At 36.2% G+C, this 26,760-nt stretch overlaps 1 long non-coding RNA gene across 7 annotated transcripts in view; it reads right to left on the bottom strand.

The window, feature by feature from the left end:
- Positions 1–26,760, bottom strand: part of LOC147578204 (uncharacterized) — a 192,728-nt gene that overhangs the window by 140,349 nt on the left and 25,619 nt on the right. For all 7 annotated transcript variants that reach the window (XR_015254929.1, XR_015254927.1, XR_015254926.1 and 4 more), the window contains exon 2: positions 7,539–7,599. This is a non-coding gene — a long non-coding RNA (uncharacterized LOC147578204). The remainder of the gene's footprint in view (positions 1–7,538; positions 7,600–26,760) is intronic.

Below are 26,760 nucleotides of genomic sequence, written 5' to 3'. Positions count from 1 at the left end.
TTATGAGACAGTAATCTGTTATATTCTGTAGGGAGCAGATATCTTGGTCAAAAGTAAAGAAAATTAGCTGTAGAATACAGCTAATACTGTATTCCCTAGAAAGTGACAAGAAAACTGAGGCTCATGAAAGTTAAAAGAGAGTTCTACACTGATGTGTCATGGAATTGCTCATTAGGCCTACCTAGAGGCAAGGGAAGGGGATGGACTGCAATATCCCAGATTGGAAATTTGAATATATTTTCTGAGTAAAGTTGTTAAATAGAGTGATTTTTTAAAATAGGGTGGGCTTCATAATATTTTGTAAGTGGACTAAAAATACACACAATAACAACAACAATTGACATTTAGTTAAGTGCAATGTAGTGGACACTTTTCTGATTTTGCCATCCAACACCCATTCCCCTTTCTCCTGATAATATTCCCTGTATTTTCCTCTGGGAACCATGCTTCCTGTGCCTTTGGTCCTTATGCTTTGAATGTTGCTTAAACTGTCCCTGATTCAAGAGGTGGGTGTGTGATCTAGGTCTGGACAATCAGAACATTGAATTTCCCTGGACCCACAACTGTTTCAGGGATGGAAACATACGAAAGCTGATTTAATCAGTGAGGCCAGGACTTTTTAAAGTGTTTCTGAGGAGAGTTGCTCTTTTTTTCTTTTAGATTGGAAACTTACAAGATGTAAATATGGAATTTGTAGGAGTCAGAATTAAGAAAATACTTCTTTCATAATAAAGCAAATATCAAGGAAAGCAAGCCAGAGAAATCCAGGGAGATCAAGTCCTGAGAATATAGTTTGAATGCACAATATTTTAGGAATGAAACAAAAGCTAATTTTTAAAATTCTAACAGGTTTTCTTTTTTCTCTCTCCATTCCTCACTTTATCTTTCCTTCTCTCCCTCCCTTCCTTCTCCCTCCCTTCTTTCTTTTTCCTTTATGCCTGTAACTAAGGGTGCTAATACAGTCTATTTTATGTTAGCCAGTATATATACATTTTTTTTTCTTTTTAAAAAATGTTTATGTATTTATTTTGAGAGAGAGAGAGAGAGAGAGAGAATCCCAAGCAGGCTCTGTGCTGTCAGTGCAGAGCCTGACATAGGGCTTGATCTCACAAACTGTGAGATCATGACCTGAACTGAAATCAAGAGCCAGACACTTAGCTGACTAAGCCACCCAGGTGCCCATATACATTTTCTTTAACCCACAAAACAATCTTATGAGAGAACATAATTATTCTTGTTTTCAGATCAGTCAACTGAGCAAATTGCAAAGTATGCCCATGGTCATGCCCTTAATATGCCTCAAAGCTGTGATCCAACCTCAGACCAGTCTGACTCCAAAGCAGGTGGTTCTCACTGCACTCCCTGTTCTCAGGGGACAGGGCTCCTAAGGGATCCGGCCATGGGTTTCAACAACTCACATCTGTTTACAATTTAGGGACTGTATCTATATTAGAGGCACGGTGTGATGATAACATTTGCTCTGACCTGTGATGTGAAAAGAAAATTATTTGCTTTAGAAAATGTAGTGATTCTGGGGCGCCTGGGTGGCTCAGTCAGTGAGGCGTCTGACTTCGGCTCAGGTCATGATCTCACGGCTTGTGGGATTGAGCCCCGCGTCGGGCTCTGTACGGACAGCTCAGAGCCTGGAGCCTGCTTCGGATTCTGTGTCTCCCTCTCTCTCTCTGCCCCTCCCCTGCTCACATTCTGTCTCTGTCTCTCTCTCAGGAAATAAATAAACATTAAAAATTTTTTTTAAATAGAAAATGTAGTGATTCCTTGACTATAAAGGATATTTCCTTTATCCTTAGTCAAGGATAGTCAAGGATAGTCAAGACTATTCCTTGACTATAAAGGATATTTCTTTAAAGCAAATTGCACTTTCCACTTTTAGCCTAATGTCAGGTGTATGTCCAAGAAAAAACTTTGGTACTCATTTACCCGACAATAGACATTTGGAGATGTTAAGACATTTAGAGCATACCAGGCACCAAGTCTAGCAATGGAATAATGATACTTGGATGCCTAGAACAAAAACTTGGTATAGGAAGGGCATCTTAAATTAATAGGGCATCTTATGTTCCCAGCATCAGCCTGAACTGGTCATATCCTGGGAGTGAGTCTGGCAATGTAACACTGTCCTCTACATGTGAAACTTCATAGGGAGCTACTTTTTCCAAACAAAATATAGGAGCCTGAGATGCAGTACTGAATAAACCCTTCTGTGCTTCAGTTTCCTCATCGGTAAATGAGGATGTATAATATAGCACTATTATTATTTGTACCCCATCCTTTCCTCAATTAAATAAACTACTGAGTTACTATCTAGTTTTTAGATTCAAGTATTTATAGATTTTTCATAGAATATGATTCACTTTTGTCTCTTTTGTGCTCTTTCTGACACACACACACACATGAATATGCTAAAAAATTACCTCCAAAAATGGGTAAGTTGTAATACATGCCCACAATTATAAGTTAAATGCGATTTTGTCAGGAAACAACCAAAGGTTATTACTGTATAGTATGAAATAAGGAAATATATCAAGATAGTTTTATTTATTTTTTAAGTGTATTTATTTATTTTTGAGAGAGAGTGTGCATGTGAGTGGGGTAAGGGCAGAGAAAGAGGGAGAGAGAGAATCTCAAGCAGTCTCTGTACTGTCAGCATGGAGCCTGATGAGGGGCTCAAACTCACGAAACTGTGACATCATGACCTGAGACAAAATTGAGAGTTGGTCGCTCAACAGACTGAGTCACCCAGGTGCCCCAAGATAGTTTTCATTATAAAAATATATTATTTTAAAATACCTCCCCTCTCAAATTTTCTATCAACATTAATGTAGCTATGTAGCTTATATAAGTTATAACAAAATGGAAGCCAATTTTCTTGAACAATTTAATGTATGGTTACTTGAGAGCAGTGATATGATTATCACTTGAAAATGTAAATATTGTGTATACACATTACTTATATCTATTTAGAGGAGAAAGAGTAGACTGAGGCAATGGGGAAATATTTCAAATAATTTTAGAAATCGGAGAAATTTTCCTGTATTCCTTTCACCATAATACATTAGGATAGCTCATTGGGATCTACTTCAAACAAATCAAAAGTCTCTTAGTGTTATTGAATTGCAAAGACCAAAATCTCTAAATTGTTAACTCGGAGCAGCAGACAGCTTAGACAGCAAATGTACATTTCTTTCTTTTCCCCAGCTTTACTGACGTATGATTGGTAAATAAAAATTGTATACATTTGGGTTGTACAACATGATTTTTAAGGTGTATAATGCAATGATTTCATACAATTTACATTGTGAAATAATTGTGGAAGTAAGATAATTAACACATCATCACTCATATAGTTATCTTTTTGATATGGGTGGTGAGAATACTTAAGATCTACTTTCTTAGTAAATGTCAAGTATATAATATGGTATCATTGACTATAATCACCATGATGTACAAGTGATCCCCAGAACTGATTCATCTTGTAACTGCAAGGTTTTACCCTTGGCCAACATCTCCCCATTTCCCCCAGCCCCTGGAAACCACCTACTCTCTGGTTCTATGAGGTCAACTTTTTTAGATTCCATATATAAATGAGATCATACAGAATTTGTCTTTCTGCATTTGGTTTATCTCACTTAGCATAATGTCCTCCAGCCTTATCTATGTTGTTGCAAATGGCAGGATTTCCTTTTTCCTCTATGGCCAAGTTATATTTTTATATATAGTATATATATACACATATATAATATATATTATATATAGTATATATATATACACATATATAATATATATTATATATTTATTTCCTTTATTCATTCTATCTGTTGATGGACACTTAGATTGTTTCCATATCTTGGCTATTGTGAAAAATGCTGCAATGAACATGGAGGGCAGATATCTTTTCAATAGATTTGGGTAAGTACCCAGAAGTGGAACTCTGGATCATATCCTTGTTCTATTTTTAATTTTGGAGGGGAACTTCCAAATCGTTCTCCATAGTGGAGAACACCAATTTATATTCCCACAGTGTACAAGGGATCCCTTTTCTCCACATTCTCACTGATACTTATCTCTTATCCTTTTGATAATAGCTATCCTGATACCTGTGAGGTTTTTTTTTTTAAGTTTATTTATCTATTTTGAGAGAGAGACAGAGGGAGGGAGGGAGAAGTAGATAGAGGGAGAGGGAGGGAATCCAAAGCAGACTCTGCACTATCAGCGTAGAGCCAGACATGGGGCCCCATGTCACGAACTGTGCGATCATGACCTGAGCCGAAACCAAGGGTTGGATGCTTAACCAACTGAGCCACCCAGGTGCCCCCTCATTGTGGTTTTGATTTGCAGTGCCCTGAGTGATGTTAAGCCCCTTTTCATACATTTGTATGTTAGTCATTTGTATGTCTTGTTTGGGAAAATGTCTATTTAGGTCCTTTGCTCACTTTTAAATTGGGTTTTTAGTTTTATTGCTATTGAGTTTTATGAGCTCCTTCAATATTTTGGCTATTAGCCCCTTATCAGATATATGGTTTGCAAATATTTATTCCCATTTCATAGGTTGCCTTTTCATTTTGTGATTCTTTGCTGTACAGAAGCTTTTTAGTTTAATGTAATCTCAATTGTTTATTTTGCCTTTGTGCCTTGTTTACTGTGTCATATCCAAAAAAAAAAATCATTGTCCAGACCAATGCCAACAAGCCTTCCCCCCTGTGTTTTCTTCTGGTTTTCTCTAGAAGGTGTTACATTTAAGTATTTAATCCACATTGAGTTGACTTTTTTGTAAAGTCCAATTTCATTCTTTTGCATAAAAGACATATTTCTTTTAGTGTCCATAAAAGGCTGAAGGAAGCCATGTGGCATACTGGTTAAAGAAGAAGGACACTGGTGCCAGACAATTGTGGGTTCAGATTCAGGTTCTGGAACTCACTGTATTAAGTCTGGATGAGGTTCTTAGACTAAATGCATTACTGTGTGTAAAGTATTTAGCATGGGTACTGGCATTTGGTAAGCACATATATATGTATAATAATGCCAGATTTACAAAATAAAAATCTTCATAGAAAGGCCGTTAGTGACAAAGGAAATATTAAAGGTAAAAACAACTATATATTCTTGAAGTTTCTTTACTGGTAACAGCATAAAAAACCCACAAAAATCAAATTCTTAATATAGCTTTATGAATTAAGAGTTAAACCACTTGGGCATATACAAAGGACTATGTAAATGCCAGGAAGATGCTGTACTGGTAGAGAATAATGCTTTTATTGCTATGTAACTATTTTAACTATATTCAACTCTATTGCCCAACATCTTATTAGTTCAGATGCAGTATGAAATGCTATGTTGTATGCTACTCTACACTTGATTTGCTTAGTTATAATATTTGGGATTGTTTGTTACTTTTTACAGTTTTTTATAAACTTGACAGTGAATGAACACTCAATTTAGCTTCAGTTACACAATTATAAGATCTTTTTCATCACACAATTATTCTTTTAAAATTGAATGTGCAAGTACAAATGTCCAGAGTGTAGACAGCTGTCTAAACAATAAGAACTCTATGTATCAGGACAGGTGCTGTTATTATCCCCCAAATCCATAACACAAGTGTTGGGTTTATAAAATATTTGGAGGAAAAAGACTTAATAAACAAAAAAAGAGATAAATATCCCAGTAGTAATTTATTCCATGCACAAGAATCAAAGAATAGTCAATGAAGACTTTAAAGAAAAGTATAGGAGATTGTCCACTGCTTTGGAAGCATTTTGATACCACATAATACCAATTTGGGATGTTTATTAGAGCTTGCTAAGCCCAAGGCACTGCTTCAGTGTTACTAAGAATCATCTGGCACATTTACAAAACCTGACAAATCAACTTAATTTACAAATTATTAGACTATTAGTTACTTCAGGGCAAGGTCCAACTTACTCTCATGGTTTTGCTAGTACCTCACACAAACTGGCACTTATTAAATGAAGGAGCATGGCCAACTGAAGTCCTACACCTACTGGAAGAAAAGCCATATCGCAGGTCAGTTTGCACTATCCCATATGCTTAAATCAATGGCCAGATTTTCTACAAGTGGTGGTTCTCAAGTAGGGGAGCTATTACCCCCTCGGGGACAATTGGCAATGTCTGGAGTCATTCTTGGCTGTCACAACTGTGGGGATATGATGTCATCTGGAGGGTAGAGGCCAGGGATGCTGCCAAATATCCTATAGCGCACAGGACAGCCCCCCAAAACAAAGAATCATCTGGCCCACAATGTCAATAGTACTAAGGTTAATAAGCCCTGATCTACAAGTTAACCGAGTATTTACAATAGCATGAGATAGTCATCCAGAGCAGACCCCATTAAAACCTACCTTGTTTAATTAAAATGTTTCCTTATACAATTCACTACTCATTTTCCCAAAAAGAAATTCTGCTGAAATGGATGGAAATGTGGAAGCAGAATGAAAAGCCTTCCATTTAACTCCCAACTCTTAGACAATTTTTCATACAGCTTTGTGTTTATCACTACACGTGATATTTAGGAACCATGGGTGAACATAAGTGATGATGGTATGCTTCCACATAAGCTGTTGCTTTTCTCCCAAAAAATATATTGACTTCTGTTAGTGAGACATTTAAAGAGGTCAAATATGGAAGGGCTAGATTGGTGCTCAATCCTGGCATAAGATTAGAAGAGGTAAAGGCAGTAATGATAAAGAAGATAGTTCACATCTTTTGGGTGCTTTCAGTCTTCCAGGTACCATACTAAGCACTTTACATGTGAGTTCATTGAGCTGGAAAGATCTATCAATTTCAGAAATTGAGTGTTCCAGAGAGAATATTCTTTTCTCATTTATATAAACATGGTTTCATAGTTTCTCTTTGACCTCTCTTTTCCTCCTCTAGCCTGAGATCTTCTGGAGGTGAGGGTCTCTTGTCTTATTCATCATTGCAAAGCCAAGGAGCTGGCACTTCACCACAGCATAGGGCATTCATTGCCAGTTTGTTACATGGATAAGGGCATCACTGCTCAGTGAGATATAAATCTAGAGACACTATCTAAAACCCTCCAGATTCTGAGAAGAGGGGCTGCCACAAGTCTAGTCTGTGAGCTCCTCTAAGGGTAGGACATCTTTGTTACCTTCACATTCACCATGAATTCGCAGTTACTAGAGAAGAGTCCATCACACAAGGCACTTGGAATATTTTGAATTGAATTTAGCTGGAGACTGTACCTATCTTCAGAAGTTCTTCCAAGACAGGGAAATGTGATCCACTCCTTTACTTGGGTCTTGACTCAGCAAATACAGTTACTCCTGTTTTTCACACATGTTTACAGCTCTTGGGTGATTCCTGCTTTTTAGGGGTTTAGCTTGGATAATAAAAATCAACGGTACTCAGACAAGGTCAAAGGGAGGAGACATTTCACCCGGACAATTTCTTCACTCGGCTATACATTTACCAGTGTGAGGTGCAGAGTGTTTATAGAAGGAAAGGCAAATATTCCTTTCTAAGTCTAACACCGGACTTACCAGCTGCCCAGTTAGCCTGCTGCCCTCTGTGGGGAGCCATCCTGTGGTGCTCCGGTGGATACTGCAGGAAAGGGAGGAAGAAAAGAAGTAAGAACAAATTGAATGTGCTGAGGCAGAAACTATGTCTATTTGGGGCATCTCCCACTGTCAATCTACCCTCCTGATGTTTTACCAAGAGAGACAAGAATGACATGTCTTCTGTGTCTCAGCCACTCAAAAAAGTTTTCACTAAAATTCAAAAATTGAACACACTGGCACAACAACGGCAACAATAAAGCATTAGCTTGCTGTTCTTTTGTTTTAGAAAAGATGCTTTTTCATTCTCTTCATGAATTAATGTTTATGAAATACTCATATACATGCTTATCTGTCATCAATTGCTTTGAGAAAGTTAAACAGAGAAGTTTCTGCCCTCTGAGTTTCTGTATTGTAGAGAATAAGGGAGAGTAGAAGAAAAGGTTATAGTCTCTTCCTCTAAAATGTCATAACCCAAAATACTGTATAAGTAAATGTTTACTGTAACCAGGCAAAACTGACAATAGTATAGATCTGACCGAGCTGAATGGAGAATATATGCCCTCAGAGTATGGAGTGAGTAATAAACATATAAAATATAACAACTTCCAACTTCCCTCAACACAACTTCTGGGTTTGTTGGTTCTAAGATAAGAAGAAAAGGTCTCTTAGATTATCTGTGGTCACTTCGGGTCAGTCTCCAACAGCAGATCCCTTCTTGGTCTACTACTCAAGGAGTTGAAAGACCCCACAGTGGGCCGCCAGAGAGCCGTGACACATGCAAAGCACTTGCAACCCGTCTTGTTTTCTTATTTTCCCTGTTTCCATTGGCAGAATTTTTTTCCCTGCCCAAAGCAGAGCCGCAAATGAAAGCAGCTGCCCAAAGTGGAGGAAGTTCAAAGACCGGGGAAGAAAGAGAAAGGAGGTGGGGGTCAAATGAGGAAAACAACTGAGGACAGCAGAAGACTCTTGGCAACTCTGCCTCATACAAAAGTCTAAAACAGAAAACATACGGGGGACAGATGGACTGGTGGCAGCCGTGGGCAAAGTGATGCACCCATAGGCTTTCAAGTGAAAACTGAGTATTGTATTTTACACAGACTCACAAACTTTTAATGCTTCCAGGGCAAGAAATATTTCAAAATATATTCCTTTGAACTTCTGGTGGACTTTTCTGCTTCCTGCCATATATTCATTCATGTTTCTGAATCATGCTGGAGGTGAAAACCTATTTGAAATTATTGTATGAATTTCTTCTTTTGGTTTCTTTACTTAGGGTTTATCGAGAAAATATAGGTATGGTTATCTTGGAATCTTACTTCAAAAGATTCACTTAGAGGAATTAGTGCAGATCTAGCATTTATTTCTTAACTTCAAGGTTTTAGTGCTTCATTAGATATTAATATTTAATCTTGAAATTATTAAAAAAGGATTATAGTTAAAATGTTCCAATTAGTTGCTTTCTTTTGAAGAACTTAAAAGAAGTAAAATAAATACAACTTGTGAGACATTTCAGAATACACTTGAAAAACAGGTTTAAAGAATATATAAATACCCTACCATATTTTAGGATTTTTAGCAACATTTTATGCAATTTAACTTTATATACTTATAATACAATGTTATTAATATATGAATTCAAGCATATTGAATGGAATGTGGGAATTCCAAAACAGATTGGAAAACTCAATGGACTGCAGATTCTGGGAGGACACTGTTTGAATATATTCACAAGTTCAAGCATCTACATTTTTAGCACAAAAATTTTCTATTGCTTCTTTAAAAAAAATATATCTACAAAGCAAGACTGACTGTGAAATAGGACCTGCAAATGTTTGATCTACGTAGAAATTTCAGGAACGTAACTGCAGAACAGTAAACACTTTTTACAGACTGACTGCCAAATCTAGAAGTCTTTTCTTTCAGTCAACACTTTCCCACCATCGTGAGAACCATTTCTCATTAACAACCAAATTGTTTTCAGATGCTGTGCTATAAGGGGTTTCCTTAGAAACCATTTGGTAAAAGACTGTGGCTTTCTTCCATAGAATCTCAAGCAGTGAAAAGGCAGATTTTCTGGCATAAATCAAACCCAATTTCTAGGGTTCACTAAACCCTTTCTCCTCAAAATAATGTTTTGTGACTTGATCTTAGCAGTTAATAGTACATGCAGGAGAGCTGGTGTGAACCAGTTTTGAATGAATCTTATTCCATTTCTTTTGTAATTCAACTGAAATCATTTCCAGGGCTTGTTATACCTTGATGAAGGTTTAACTGCACAACTAACGGACAAAATAGTACATTTCATTGTACGGCAAAATCTGTAAATTTTTTTCTACTAAGTTTGCTCAGGTGGATTAATCTTTATATTGATAGGATAATACTATCTCTTCTAATTTCAGAGTTGTTCTTGCTTATAAATACACTTTTTTAAAAAAAAGTTAGGCAACAAATAAGTTTTTTTGTACTAAAAATATACACATTTCCTCTGGCTAGTATATACACAAATATATACAAATAATGTTTTAGGGAGTTTCTCGATACATGCAAATTCATAAGAAATACACTGAAAAGAAGCATTTGTATCAATAATTATGTCTCAGGTGTGGACTTGGCAGAATACCTTAAATGGAAATCTAAAATTATTACTGGGATGTAATCACGATTTTCTATATCTTCATACCTTTTGCACACCTTGTTCTTTTTGCCAGCAATGTGTGTCTGGCTACCCAACAAATCTTATTCCTCCCTCAGACTCTGCTCAACCATCTTCTCAGTCATTTATTCATTCACTCATTCATTCTATAACTTTTTACCGAGCACCTACTATCTGCTAAATTCTATGTTAGATCCTGGAGAGAACAAGACAATGTCCTTTCCTCATGAAGCTGCTGGCTGAATCTGAATCAGTCATCCTTCCCTAACTTCAGACAGAGCTACTACAATTTAGCCACTTGACAAGAATCTAAGAGCATTTACTAGGTACTAATTCTAGACAGTTGCCATATTATACATAGTGCAATCATTTATCTGTGAATCTATGTCACCTCTTTGTGTGAGCTCTTTGAGGAAAAGAGCCTTTATATATTTTTGTATTCTCAATACCTAGCACCATTTCTGGAACACAATAGGAAAAAAAATAAATTCTTGTTGAATAAATGATTAAACTAAAATATTCTAGCTAATAAAACAAGCTTTCTTCTACTTGAAAACTATCAATAACATGCCATGGGTTTATAAAAGTATTAGTCCCGATTTGCTGAAAACTTAAGCTAAGCAGTTTAGAGAGATGAAAGATGGAAATCTGTTGATGAAAATCAATTAGAGAGATGAAAAATGGACAAACTGTTCTAAGAAGTTTGGCAACTAGATCCTAGTTGCTGCCATATTACCAGGCAAGTCTTTCCCAAGATTGAGTTAATAAGCTTATAGGATGATCCACCTAAGTTCAAAAAGATAATCCAAAATGGAATTGGTCTTCTTAACTAGATGACAAGTCTTATGGCAATTTGGTTTGAGGGTATTTGAATTAAAAAATTCAACCCTTTGTTTCCAAAGTCATCTCACTGGGAGTAAATGCCCCAAATCCCTACCCTATAAAGCCCTTTAAGACCTGGCACTCTGCCCCCACCTCTCCATGCTCATCTCCTGCCACTCACTCCCTCTTTTCCACGTGTTCCTACCAGACTAAACTCCGTGCTATTATTCCTTGATATCCGAGCAGTTCTGCCGTAGGACCTTCACTTCTCCCTCTGCCTAGAAAACTCTTCTTCACATACCTTCAAAGCTCACTTCCTTCTTCCTACACTCTTTGCTCAAATGTCACCTTTTCAGTGAGGTCTTCCTTGACACCAAATCTCAAACAGCAGTCCTGCCCTCTCCACTCCCAAGCACCCCCTAAACCCTTTACCCTGCTTTCATTTCTTCATAGTATATCCATCCCCATCTGACATACTATGTACTTACTTTTGTTTCTTTTGGTCTGTTTTCCCTAGTAGAATGTAAACTCTACAAGGCTAAGTATTTTGACTATACCCTTAGTGATTAGAAGTGTGCCTTACACATAGAAGACACCCTCTAAATATTTATTGGGTGAACTGAGTTGATTAACCTATCAAAAACTGTATTCAGTATTAATTCTTTATGTTGTACTGTGCTAATAACTGTGGACTACAAATATGGTCATAGAAACCCCCTGAATTTGTGGATTCAGAATTTATTGTTTTGATCTGATATGTACCTGAAACTGATTCAGAAGCCCAAACCTACCTAGCACAACTCTACTGCTGCACTTTTGTCACCCAGATCTTCTTGCCTCAAAATCATTACACTGGAGAAGGCAGTTTTGTGAATACCAACAGATTTATAAACATTTCCTGTCTATATGAAATTGGGATGGAAGTAGGGACATGATCCCCCCCCCCCCCCCCCACACACACACAAAGTAGTTTTAATCCAGTTGGGAACTTCAAGTTGAAAGCATCATTTTCTCTATAGAGAAATTCTTGTGAGAAAGTTTCAAGCATAGCTAATTATTTCTAAGTGGGAAAAAAAGCTTTAAATTAGAAAACTAATTTCACTGACTATTGAGGGATCTTTTTGCTTTATAAAACTATGGAAATGAATCAGTGATTATAGTGTGTTCAGTCAAAGTCATCAAATGCAAGAAAAGATCAATTATCATAAGGTTGTCAACATTTCTAAGACATTTAAGATGCATTAAAAAAGTCAACTGTCCACGTGTTCTAATTGAAAACATTTAATTACCTTCTTTCTTTCCCTATCTCTGATAATTATCTAATTCACCTCAAAATTGCCTGTAAAATATTAATGTATTAAGTTAGAAATAACCAGTTATTTGATTTGGGTTTATGTCATATTATCTTATACTTAATTCTCATAGAGATATAATAAAAAGCCTCAAGGGCTTACTTCAAATTTATGATAAATAAAATTGAGAATATTCTATTAAGTAATTCTCCCAGCTATTATGCCATTCCTTATTTAGTATTAGCCAGTTACTACTTTAGTTCTACTGATATTTCCAAAAAATTTTCATAGCATTTATTCCCCATCAACAAACATACATGTACATGTGTGTATACACATGCATGTACACACATACACAAATACATAGAAAGAAATCTTGGTCAAACCCTACTTTTCAGCTTTATCTATGATGTCCTATAACCTTTCACTCAAGCTACTGACTTTCTTTCCTGGTCCCTGAAGTTTCTTAAGTGGCAGAGTGTTTTAATTTGCAATCTAGTATTGCTTTTAATTTGAAGCTGGCTTGGCATTCTCATTCCTGACACACTTCAGGAACTCAACTCTCACATACATTTTCTTTTTTAACTCTCAAAATACATAGGAGACTGTTAAACTTGGACTAGATTAAGCAGCAGATATGTTGAGTCTTCAGCAACAAGGGCTAGAGTCATCGGGGAGAGGTCTGGTCCATGCCACTGGTATGATGACCAATTCATCCCGCGTTAGCCAGGATTTTCCCAGTTTAATACTGAGATTCCCATGTCCCAGTAATCCCCTCAGTCCTAGGCAAGCCAAGACAGCTGGTCACCCTCATGGATGACAGGATGAAGGAAACTGGACTGACAGGAGCCTGGTCTCTTAGGGTGGCCCAGTGAGCTACTTCCAAAGGAACAGTAAGTGCGGATGTGGCTCTAAGAGTCAGGCCAATGGAATCTGATTCAGTTGGTGAGGCAGGAACAGCAATGCCTATAGACAGATAGCAAGAACTGGAATCCAATAATTTGCTATTGGGTTAATGTGACCTCATGGGTATTTATGGAGCACAAAACACAAAGCCTGTGCAAGGAAAGCTAGCCTAGGCTCTGATCATTTGGTAATATTAATGGCAGTGAAATGCTCTCTGGCCTGCTGGGAATGAGTTTGCTGGTGGAGAACTTCCAATTACATCTGCAAAATCGATGGAACACAGTCATGGATGAAATTAACATTCAAATGGGCTCAGGGTTACATAGCTAGGAAGAGGCACAGCTAAATTTTAAACCTAGATCTTTCTGCCCACGTGTCTGTTGCTCAGGCATTGAAATAAAGGTTATAGTATAAATTTTACTCACAGAAACCCATTTTCTTATAGTAGTTGTGTCCATATCATTGTCTGTTTTCCACGTTGTTAAATTCTATGGGGGTAAAGACTATTCTTCATTTATCTTTGTGTCCTTTAATTAGCAAAATATTCACAAGAGAATAAACTTTTGACAATTGTGGTTGAATTAGAGAAAAGAGACTTGCATATTACTACTCGTTAACTTTACTCTTATTTGGTATTTTTGCTTGCCTCATGGAATAGCCTTCTTTAAATTCTATTCAACTGCCAAAGCCCAACTTAAGTTTTAGAATCTTTACTTGAGGTCATAGAGATCTCTCTCTTTTCTGAACTCTACCTCAGCATTTAATCTTTCTTGTATTTAATTCTTCTTATTCTCAGAGGTGTCGCTAGCTCATTTGTACCCTTCACTATTATGCTTCAGCAGACAGCCAATCAACACTGGTTACTTGAAATCCAGAAGAAAAAGTCTGTCAATAAATTTGTTCTCTTAATCAACAACTCAAAACAGGAATGAACATTCAAAACAGGAAAAGAATTCTAAACTTCCTAACAGCAGCCAGACATTACTATAGTCTGGGTGTTGCTATTTAGTGTGCAAAGAATTCTTTTTGTCCTTTATGAGGAAGTTAGCTTCACCACATCTGAAACATGGAGACTGTCAGTAAATTGATAAGGTTTTTTTAAAAAGAAGAAATCATTTCCTTACTAAAAGACATTCTCAGCAATTTCTAAAAGAGAAAAATATTAACATATAGTTTGTATCAATGCTGTTAAAATAGATATATTCTTGGTATAAAAACTAATAAAAGCCCAATTACTGTTGGGGAGCTACCTTGCAACAAGCTTAGTTGTGAAAATCAAGTTTAGAGCATCATTATTTCCACATGATTGACTGAGGGAAACAGATGAAACAATCAACATGAGGACTATTCCACTTACTAAGTATGGAAGTAAAAACAATACTTTCTACTTTTAAATCCAGACTTTTGCTTATTCGTTTTTGTTTTGTAATCATTAAGATTCTGTATTACAGGGTTTTCTGGGTGGCTCAGTCGGTTAAGCATTGGACTTCAGCCCAGGTCATGATCTCTCAGTCTGTGAGTTCGAGTCCCGTGTTGGGTTCTGTGCTGACAGCTCTGTGCTGGAGTCCGCTTCGGATTCTGTGTCTGCCTCTCTCTCTGCCCCTCCTCAACTCTGTGTCTCCCCTTCTCTCTGCCCCTCCCTGACTCACACTCTGTCTCTCAAAAATGAATAATTGTTAAAAAAAAAAAAAGAGAGAGAGAGAGAGATTCCATATTACAAAAAGTCTGGATTTCTTCCTCTCATCCAAATCTTTAGCATATTATTTTCCAAGGGCCTGCAGAAACTTAGTATGTAACTGACTTTTGTCAGTGTCAGGTAATTATGAAGTAAAAGTCACACCAAAAACATATTTCCTGATTCCCATATTTAGTACCTAAACAAAAAAAAGAATATTTTTTCCAGTTCAAGATTATAGTCTGAATAATTCCAAAACCTTATAATCTATATGTGATATAGAATGACTGTACATATTCAGTCATTTTGTGAGGGTGCAAGTGAGCAAGGGGCAGAGAGAGAGAGAGCGAGAAGTGGGGCTCACCGGGACTCATGTTTTTACCCGAAGTGGGGGTCTTATTTACCCGAAGTGGGGCTTGAGCTCATCCAAAGTGGGGCTTGAGCTCACCCAATGTGGGACTCAGACTCACAAACTGTGAGATCATGACTTAAGCTGAAGTCAGATGCTTAACGCCTGAACCACCCAGGCGCCCAAATGACGGTGCATTTAAAAACACTGATGCTAGGGACACCTAGATGGCTCAGTTGGTTAAGCATCTGACTTTGGCTCAGGTCATGATCTCACAGTACATGAGTTTGAGCCCTGCATTGGGCTCTCTGCTGTTAGCACAGAGCCTGCTTTGGATCTTCTGTCTCCTTCTCTTTCTGCCCCTCCCCCTCTGGAGCTCGCTCTCTCTCTCTCTCTCTCTCTCTCTCTCTCTCCTCTCTCTCTCAAAATAAATACATTAAAAAAAAAAACTGATGCTAAAATCAGAGACTGATTTACTATGAAGCTAATGAAGTACAACCTCCAAGGCTCCTTTGCACAGTTCCCCTCCAAGGCAATGAATTTAACAATCATACATTTTAATACAATTTTTGAAGTAAAATACATTAACTACAATTAAGTTAGAAGCAGTGTTTCTATTCATTATGACTTCATCACCTTTCCTCATGTTAGGTGTGCCAGAGTGGCCACATGCATCTTGGGATCCAGCTAAGAAGATTCAGTTAGGGATGTATGTAGCTTGGATTTAGTGGGATAGGCTTATGTGGTCTGCAGAGTTTATGTATAAGTAAATTGTAACTAGCCAACCAAATTCAAGACTGGCTTCTAGCAATAATCCCATCATTCTGTGAACTGACACATCCATAACTGTGATGCAATGATGAGTCCAGAGGTCATATTATGGCATGAATGTGTCTTATAACTGGAAGTGTGTAGCTAAGTCCAAAAGACATTTGAGAGAGGTATTCTCAAATTAGACAGCAATATTAAAAATTTAGAACACAATTGCTAATATCAAGTTTAATAGTGAGTTGTGAACTAAACAACAACAACAAAAAAGCTTTTCTTCTAACAATAAAAAATAGGACCTCTAACTCTACCCATGAAAGATTTTGACTTCCCACTGTAGACAACTAAACTAGACAAAATATATGAAATATGGCCTCCAGATACTGCACAAAAGGCAATGCAGGCTTGTGATCTCTGAAAGAAGGGTCATGAATTAGTAGTAGGATCAAATTATTTCCAAAATAGAGGCCTACAATAACAAGGCTTAAACGCAAGCCTTGGAAGGATAAAGCCAATATACTTAACTGCACACTGGAAAAAGCCCAATACTCTTTAAAGAAATGCAGCAAAATCCAGTAACCAACCATAAACTTTAGTACTCAATAGTAAAATTCACAAGGTCTAGCATCTTGGAAAAGTATTAGGCATGCAAAGGAGTGAGATATTATTACCCATAATCAAGAGAAAAATTAATTAATTAGAAACATATCCAGAAACAGCCACAGATCAGGAGAAAATATTTACCAAAGACATATAAAATGGAAGACTATTATCCAAAATGTACAAAGAACTCCTAAAACTCAACAGTAAAAACACAAACAGGGAGCCTGGGGGGCTCAGTTGGTTAAGTGTCCAACTATTAAGATCTTTGGCCAATTAAAAAAAATTTTTAATGTTTATTTATTTTTGAGAGAGAGAAAGTGCACATGTGGGGAAGAGGCAGAGAAAGAGGGAAACAGAGGATCTGAAGCAGGCTCTGTGCTGACAGAAGAGAGCCAACATCAGGCTCCAACCCACAAACCCTGAGATCGTGACCCAAGCCACTTAACCAACTGAGCCACCCAGGTGTCCCTAAAATCTTTGGCCATGCTGACAGTGCAGAGCCTGCTTGAGATTCTCTCTCTCCTTCTCTCTCTGTCCTTCCCCTGCTCTCTCTCTCAAAATAAACTTAAAAAAAAAAAGAAAAGAAAGAAAAACATGGAAGGATTTTAAATGTATATTACTAAGTGAAAGAAGCCAATCTGAAAAAACCTACATACTACATGATTCCAACTATATGACATTCCAGGAAAGGCAAAACTATGGAGATGATAAAAACATAAAAAGTTGCCAGGAGTTAGGGTTGAGGGAGGAATGAATAGGCAGAGCACAGAGGATTTTTAGGGCAGTGAATCTACCCTAAGTGGGGATACATGTTATTATACAGTTGTCCAAACGTAAAGAATGTACAATCCCAAGAATTAATCCTAATGTAAACTATGGACTCTGAGTGATAATGATGTGTCAGTGTAGGTGCCCTCATTATATAACAAATGCACCATTCTAGTGGAGGTGCCCTCATTATATAACAAATGCACCATTCTAGTGGAGGATGTTGATAATAGGGGGGCTATACAAATGTGGGGACAGGAGGCATATGGAAAATCTCTCTACTTTCCATTCAGTTTTGCTGTGAACCTAAAACTGCTCTAGAAGTGCCTGGGTGGCTCAGTCAATTAAGCGTCCAACTCTTGATTTCGGCTCAGCTCATAATCTCACGGTTTGTCAGGCTCTGTGCTGACAGCTCAGAGCCCGGAGCCTGCTTTGGATTCTATGTCTGACTCTCTCTCTGCCCCTCCCCTGCTTGTGTCTGTCTGTCTGTCTCTCTCTCTCTCAAAAATAAATAAATATAAAAAAAAAAGAATAAAATTATTAAACCTGAAGAAGCAAACAAACAGAGCATCAGTAACCTGTGGGACAATATCAAGTAATCTAACCTATGTATAATCATAATTCTAGGAGGAAGGGTATGTGACATAAAAATATTTGAAGAAATAATGGCTGAATGTGCCCAAATTTTATAAAAACTATAAACCAATGGATCCAGGAATCACAATAAGTCCAAGTAAAAGAAACATAAAGAAAATCAAGCTAAGTTAAATCACAATCAAATTGCTGAAAATCAGTGATAAAAAGAAAATCTTCAATGACCAGAGGAAAAAGATACATTGTATTCAGAGGGACAAAGAAGAAGAGCCAATTTCTTACCAGAAGTAATTCAAGCCAGAAGAAAATGGAAAGGCCACTTTAAAGTGCTGAAGGAAACTATCAACCAACAATTCTAAACTCATCAAAAATATATTTTAAAAAAGAAACATGGACTTTTTAAAAAATGAACAAAAGCTGAGAGAATTCATCACTAGTAGGCCAGTACAAAAACAAATGTAAAAGAATTTTTTCAATCAGAGAAAAATGATACCAGACAGAAATTTGGACTTACATCAAGAAATGGTGAGTGCCAGAAATGGCAAATATGTGAACAAATATAAAAAACACATTTATCTCATTTTTATTATCTTTAAAAAATAATTATTTATCTGTTTATATTTATAATTATAATTATATAATGTAATATATACTATAAAATATATAATTTTATATTTATATATTATAAAGTATATAAACATATAAAATTAAAATGTATGACAAAGGCATATAAAAGATAAGGAGGAATGTCATTGTATTATTTGAATGTAGACCATGATAAGTTAAAGGTATATGCTAAAAAACCTAAAGCAACAGCTAAAAAAATAAAATGAAACCAGCCAATTAGTGGAGATTAAGTACCCAATTAATATCTTTAAAAGCAAAAAAAAAAAAAAAAAAAAAAAAAAGAGAGAGAAAAGGGGGAAATTAGATGAAATAAATAGTAAGATGGTAGACATAAACCAAGTAGTATTAATAATTATATAAAATGTAAAGATTGAAACAGTATAATTGAAAATATAGATGTCAAATTGGATTTTTTTAAAAAAGGATCCATTTATATGCTGTATACAAGAAATTCATTTTAAATACAGAGATAGAGATAGAGATAGAGATAGAGATAGAGATAGAGATAGAGATAGAGATAGAGATAGAGATAGAGTTAGAGTTAGAGTTAGAGATAGGCTAAAAGTAAAAGGATGGAAAAATATATACTCTGAAAATACTACTCAAAAAGAAAAGTGTAATAGCTGTATTACTAGTAAGGTCATTGAATCAGTAATCAGAAAATTTTTTTAACAAAGAAAATTCTAGAACCAGATAGCTTCACTTGTGAATTCTACATTTATATAATAATTCATTCTAATCTTTCTCAAACACTTCCCAAAAATTGAAAAGGAGGGAACACTTCCAAACTCATTTTACCAGGCCACCATTACCCTGCTACCAAAACTAGACAAGGGTACAACAAGAAAACATTATAGGCAAATATCCCTGATAAACATAAAGGCAAAAATCCTCAACAAAACATCAGCAAACTGAATTAAAGAATACATTAAAAGGGAGGCACCTGGGTGGCTCAGTCAGTTAAGTGTCTGCCTTTGGCTTTGGTCATGATCTCATGGTTTGTGGGTTCGAGTCCTGCATCAGGCTCTCTACTGTCAGTGAGGAGCCCACTTCAGTCTCTCTATTCCCCTCTCTCAGCCCCTCTCCCACTCATGCTCTCTCTCTCAAAAATAAATAAAAATTTTTTTAAAAAGTTAAAAAAGGGTGCCTGAGTGGCTCAGTCATTTAAGCATCAGACTCTTGATCTTGGCTCAGGTCACGATCTCACAGTTTGTGAGTTCAAGCCCCACAGTGAGTTCTGAGCTGACAGCTTACAGCCTGCTTGGAATTTTCTTGGCCTCCTTCTCTCCCTACCCAACTCATGCTCTCTATCTCTCAAAAATAATAAATAAGTGAACTTTAAAATAATTTAAAAAAAGATAAAAAAAAGAATACATTAAAAAGATAATCAAGTAGGTATTATTCCAGGAATTCAAGGATGGTTCAGCATCCCCAAATCAACCAAAGTAATAGTCCACATTAACAAAATGGAGGATAAAAATCACATGATCATCTCAATACATACAAAGTATTTGACAAAATTGAACATCCATTCATGTTAAAAAAAAATCTCCACAAAGTGAATATAGAGGGAATATACTTCAACATAACAGAGGCCATATATGACAAGTTCACACCTAATATCACATTTAGTTTTGAAAAGCTGAAAGCTTTTCCTCTAAGGTTAGGAGCAAGATAAGGATGCCCAGTCCGGCCACTTTAATTCAACATTGTACTGGAAGTCCTCGGCAGAGCAACTAGGCAAGAAAAAGAAATAAAAAGCATCCAAATCACAAAGGAAGAAATAAAACTGTCTCATTTGTAGGTAACATGATATTAGATATAGAAAACTCAAATGACTCCACCAAAAACTATTAGAACTAATAAACAAATTAAGAAAAATTGCAGAAAACATAATCAATACACAAAATTTAGTTGTGTTTCTATACAATAATAATGAACTATCAGAAAGAGAAATTAAAGAAATAATCATATTTACAAAAGCATTACAATGAATGAAATACCTAAAAATAAATTTATCCAAAGAGGTGAAAGATCTGTATTCTGAGAACTATAAGACATTGCTGAAAAGAATTGAAGAAAACACAAATAAATGAAAGATGTCCTGTGCTCATGGATAAAAAAAATTAATATTGTTAAAATGTCCATACCACCCAAAGTAATCTACAGATTCAATGCAATCCCTATCAAAATTCCAATGACATTTTTCACAGAAATAGAACAATCCCAATATTTACATGGAACCATGAAAGACCCCAAAAAACCAAACCAATCTTGAGAAAGAAGAACAAAGTTGGAGGCATCACACTTCCTAATTTCAAATTGTATTACAAAGCCATCATAATCAAAGCAGTATGCTATTGCCATTAAAAAAGACACATAGGTTAATGGAATAGAATACAGACTTCAAAAATGAACTCACACATATATGGCCAATTAATTTGCAAACGAGTTAAGAACATACAATGGGGAAAGGACAGTCTGTTCAATAAATGAAAACTGGACAGCACATGCAAAAGAATAAAACTGGACACCTATATTACACCATACAAAAAATCAACTCAAAATGGATTAAAGACTTGATTGTAAGATCTGAACTTTGTAAAAGTGTCCTCCAAGAAGAAAACATGCCCTTGACATTGGTCTTGACAATGATTTTTTAGATTTGACACCAAAAGCAAAGGTAAGAAAAACAAAAATAAGTAAGCAGGACTATATCAAACTAAAAACTTGTGCACAGCAAAAGAGGCCATTTTAACAAAATGAAAAGGCAACCTATAGATGGAAGAAAATATTTGCAAGTCATATATCTTATAAGGAGTTAATATCCAAACTATATAAAGAGTTATACAACTCAATGGTAAACAATCTGGGCAGAGAAATGGAATAGACATTTCTTAAAGAAGATATACAAATAACCAATAAGTATATGAAAAGGTGCTCAACATCACTCATCATCAGGGAAATGCAAATCAAAACCACAATATCACCTCATACTTCTTAAAATGACTGTTATCAAAAAAGAAAAGAGATAACAAGTGTTGGCAAGAATGTGGAGAAAAAGTCAGAGGGAAAGTGGGTGGGGGGATAGGCGATATGGTTGAAGGGGAAATGGAGCTACAGGCTTCTAGTTATGGAACGAATGAGTCACCAGAATAAAAGGCACAACATAAGGAATACAGTCAGTGATATTGCAATAGTGTTGTATGCTGACAGATGGTAGCTCCACTTGTGAGCATAGCATAATGTATAGAAAAGTTGAATCACTATGTTGTACACCTGAAACTAATGCAATATTGTGTGTCATCTATATATTTTTTAAAAAGGATGTAGAGAAAAAGGAATCTTTTTGCACCATTGGTGAGAATATAAATTGGTGCAGCCACTATGGAAAACAATACAGGAAAACAACCAACTTAAAATAGAATCATGACATTATTTGGAAATCCTATTCCTGGTATATATGCAAAGGAAATGAAAACAGGATCCTGAAGAGATATCTGCACTCCCATGTTCATTACAGTATTATTTCCAATAGGCAAGATATGGAAACAACCTAAGTCTCCATCAATGGATGAATGGATAAAGAAGATATGTTATACTCTCTCCCTCTCTCTTGCTCTGACCCTACCCACTTGTGCTCTCTTTATCTCTCTCTCTCTCAAAAATAAATAAACATTTTTTAAAGGGGGGGGGCACCTGGGTGGCTCAGTCGATTGAGCATCCAACTCTTTTTTATTAAAAAAAAATTTTTTTTAACGTTTATTTATTTTTGAGACAGAGAGAGACAGAGCATGAACGGGAGAGGGTCAGAGAGAGGGAGACACAGAATCTGAAACAGGCTCCAGGCTCTGAGCTGTCAGCACAGAGCCCGACGCGGGGCTCGAACTCACGGACCATGAAATCATGGCCTGAGCTGAAGTCGGCCACTTAACCAACTGAGCCACCCAGGCGCCCCGAGCATCCAACTCTCGATTTTGGCTCAGGTCATGATCTCACAGTTTGTGGGATTGAGCCCCACATCAGGCTCTGTGCTGACAGCATGGATCCTGCTTGGGATTCTCTCTCCCCCTCTTTCTGCTCCCTTCCCACTCACGTGCTCAACTCTCTGTGCTCCCCCCCCCAAAATAAATAAACTTAAAAAAAAAAAGAAGATATGTATATACAATGGACTATTATTCAGCCATAAGAAAGAAGAGATTCCTGCCCTTTGAGACAATATGGATGTACTGTGAGGTCATTATGCTAAGTTAAATAAGACAGAAATACAAATACTGCAGGGTTTCACTTATATGTGGAATCTTAAAAAAAAAAAGTCAAACTCATAGAAACAAATAGAAAAGCAATTTTGGGATAGGGAATGGGAGAAATAGGTAGAGATTGGTAAAAGGATACAAACTTTCCACTGTAAGATGAATGAGGTCTGAGATCTGTATAACACAGTGACTACAGTCAATAACACTGTACTGTATATATACAGTACATATATATATGTACTATATATATACATGATTGAAATTTGCTAGGAAAGGAGAACTTAAATGGTCTCACCAAAAAAAAAAAAAATTTAAAAGAGAAATATGTGATGTGATAGATATGTTAATTAACTAGATGGTAGAATCATTTCATAGTGTATATGTACATCAAATCACCATAACGCACACTTTAAATATCGTACAATTTATATGTCTATGATACCTCAGTAAAGCTGAAATTTAAAAATTATTAAAAGGTTAACACAAAAATAGAACTACCCAATGATCCAGCAATTGCACTACTAGTGTTTATAGAAGCATTATCAACAATAGCCAAACTATGGAGAGAGCCCAAATGTCCATCTGCTGATGAATGGATAAAGATTGGTATGTATACACACATACAATGGAATATTGCTCAGCCATCAAAAAGAATGAAATATTGCCATTTGCTGTGATGTGTGTGGAGCTAGAATGTATTATGATAAGTGAAATAAGTCAGTCAGAGAAAGACAAATACCATATGGTTTCGCTCATATGTGGAATTTAAGAAACAAAATAGATGAACATATGGGAAGGTGGGTGGAAAAAGAGAAAAGAGGGAAATAAACCACAAGAAACTCTTAATGACAGAGAACAGACTATGGGTTGATGGAGGGAAGTGGGTGGAAGATGGGCTAGATGGATGATGGGTACTAAGGAGGGCACTTATTGTAATGAGCACTCAGTGCTGTATGTAAGTTATAAATTACTGAATTCTGCTGAAACCAATATTGCACTGTATGTTAACTAAAATTTAAATTTAAAAAGGAAATAATTAATTAAAAAAACAGTATATGTGATATATTTATAATAATTTTATCAACTATTCATTCAATAAATATGTAATAAACATGGGGAAGGAATAAATAATCAAAGACTGACTTTTATGTCACAGGCATGCTATTGTACTTAATCACCAAAGATACGCTTTGAGACAGGCATTAGTATCACCAATTTATTAATAAGACAGGTGAAATTCAGAGATTAAATAATTTCCTTAATGATACATAACAAGCCGGAAGAATCTGAATGACAAGAAAACCCACTTGTTTCCTTTATACCATTCTGTTTTTTTCTGCTGGCTCACATAGATAATGCAAACATGAATATGATATTGCCTTTAAATAGTCAGTAAAATAAAGTGTTTAAATAAAAAAATTATTATAGGCTAATACATAAAAATGCATGTAATCTTTTTAGAAAAGAGCCCGGCATAAAGGATCCACTATATATTAGTAGTTATCACTGTTTTTGGCTCCAGGTAACCTGCTGCACTGTTCTGAGTTGTCATTTCTTAATCTGAAAAAGGGCAATGTTTATGAGCCATAATATTATGAAATATAAACCATATTTTATCTCAAGATAGTATACTGTTAAATTTTTATTTAAATCTATTGTTATTTAACAAAGCCCCAAAGTGTAAAAATATCCTAATAAGAAATAGTGTTTTATTAAATTCTAGTCACTAAAAAGAAAAAAAAAAAAGCCAAAGTTGGGCAGATCTGTACAATAAAAAGCTAGAAAGTAAGTTTTTACAAATAAACATATAATATAAACACATTTAGTTCTCCATAGCTATTTATTGATTGATTTGCATAAAGGAATAAAACCAAATCAAGATTCACAGAAACAAAGTCATTCTGTTATCAGGAATCTTCATTTATTTAAGCTCTCCTCCCTCTCAGAGGATTCCCACAAAAAGTGATGTCACACTGAATCTAATCACGTGGAGGAAAAACCTGAAATAACACTTTAATATCATCAAAGCTTTGAACTACACATGCCATCATAGACATCCACATCTTGTTATTGGCTAGGATCTAACCACATAGACAAAGAACTATTTTTTAGTATGCTTACTCTTAATATAGTAGGAAGTTATAGGTTCCGATCCTGGTGTGCATAAAAAGATAAACTCTGTAAGAAAACTAAAACACAATTTACATTCAAACTTGTTGGTTACATTCAATTTTATTTTTTTTTTATTTTTTTTCAACGTTTATTTATTTTTGGGACAGAGAGAGACAGAGCATGAACGGGGGAGGGGCAGAGAGAGAGAGGGAGACACAGAATCGGAAACAGGCTCCAGGCTCCGAGCCATCAGCCCAGAGCCCGATGCGGGGCTCGAACTCACAGACCGCGAGATCATGACCTGGCTGAAGTCGGACGGTTAACCGACTGCGCCACCCAGGCGCCCCTGGTTACATTCAATTTTAATTATAGGCGATTCTTTTAGGATTTGCTTTGAAACAAAAAGGAATCTCTTTGAGAAATATAACTGACATCTATAATGTGAATGCAGGCAAAACAAAAAAAAAAAAAAAACAATGTAAAATAGTGGATACTATTTTAAAAAATGTATGATTAATAACAGTCATTTGTTTCTCAGGCTGTTACTGGAACTGCCAAATAGTCTGTCCTCTTATCTCAGAGGAACAGCCGTCCTGCCCACTTCCAAATAACCCCCCAGCACTGTACTTGATGGCCTTCCCTAAAAACTATGCTTAAGTTGTGTAGCTGTTTCTGTATCTGTGTCTCTATCTTCATTTCTGAATCTATATCTATTGCTGTGTAATTTATCACCATATCTATCTTTCTCAATGCAGTTTTTGCCTCAAACTACAATCCTATTTTTCTTTTACTAACACATCTCCAGGTAAAAAAGAAAAAAGCAGTTTCCACTTTAAGTGCTCACTGACTCCTTCCTTAGGGCCTTGCCATATAGCTTCCTACCTCACTACATCTCTAAAGCAACTAAAATCCTTTCTACTGGGTTGATTAGTGTCCCTTCTCCCTCAAATTTATGCCCACCCAGAACCTGTGAATATAAATTTATTTGGAAATGGGTCTTTGCAGATGTAATAAAGTTAAGATGAGACCACACTAGATTAGAGTGGGTTGTAATCCAATGACTGATGTCCTAAAAAGAAGAAAGAAATCTGGACACTGAGACACAGACACTCAGAGGGAAGATGGCTATGTGAAGAAGGAGCCAGAAAACGAAGTGATGCAGCTATAAGCGAAGAAATGCCGAGGACTGCCAGTAACCACCAGAAGCCAGAAGAGGCAAGGAAGGATTCTTCCTTAGAGTGTTAGGAGGGAGCATGGCCCTGCTGATACCTTGATTTGGGGCTTCTGTCCTGCAAAGGTGTGAGAGGGTTAGGTTTCTGTTGTGTTGAGCCATCCAGCTTGAGGTATGTTGTTGCTAGAAAACTAATACATCCTCCTAATCACAAAATCCAGTTGTCCCTCACTTTCCTCGGTTTAAAGAAAATTTTATAGTAAAATTCCTCCATTGGATTTGAAGACTCCATTAATATCCCCGTGAGCTCCTTTCCCTCCCTTTTTGCCTTTTTGTGGGCTTTCTCCAAAACTCTTTGCTCTTCTTTTCATTCCTTCTCCTATAAGACCTCTCCTATTCTCATGATTTCAACTCAATACAGATAACTTCCAACCAAAATCTTCGACTCTGACCTATCTTCAGAGCTTTACATCCTACATTTTTACCAATAGTAATTTTTAAATTCTGCAATCTGTTTTATTTTATTTTATTTTTATTTTTATAGGCAATTTTTCTGATAGAAGTCCATAGCCACTTATATGTGCTAAGCACGTTACATATATTAACTT

This window comes from Puma concolor, chromosome C1 (genome assembly GCF_028749965.1).
Source record: "Puma concolor isolate L17-30 chromosome C1, mPumCon1.1.hap2, whole genome shotgun sequence".
NCBI lineage: Eukaryota > Metazoa > Chordata > Mammalia > Carnivora > Felidae > Puma > Puma concolor.
This window is presented reverse-complemented; position numbering and strand designations above follow the sequence as displayed.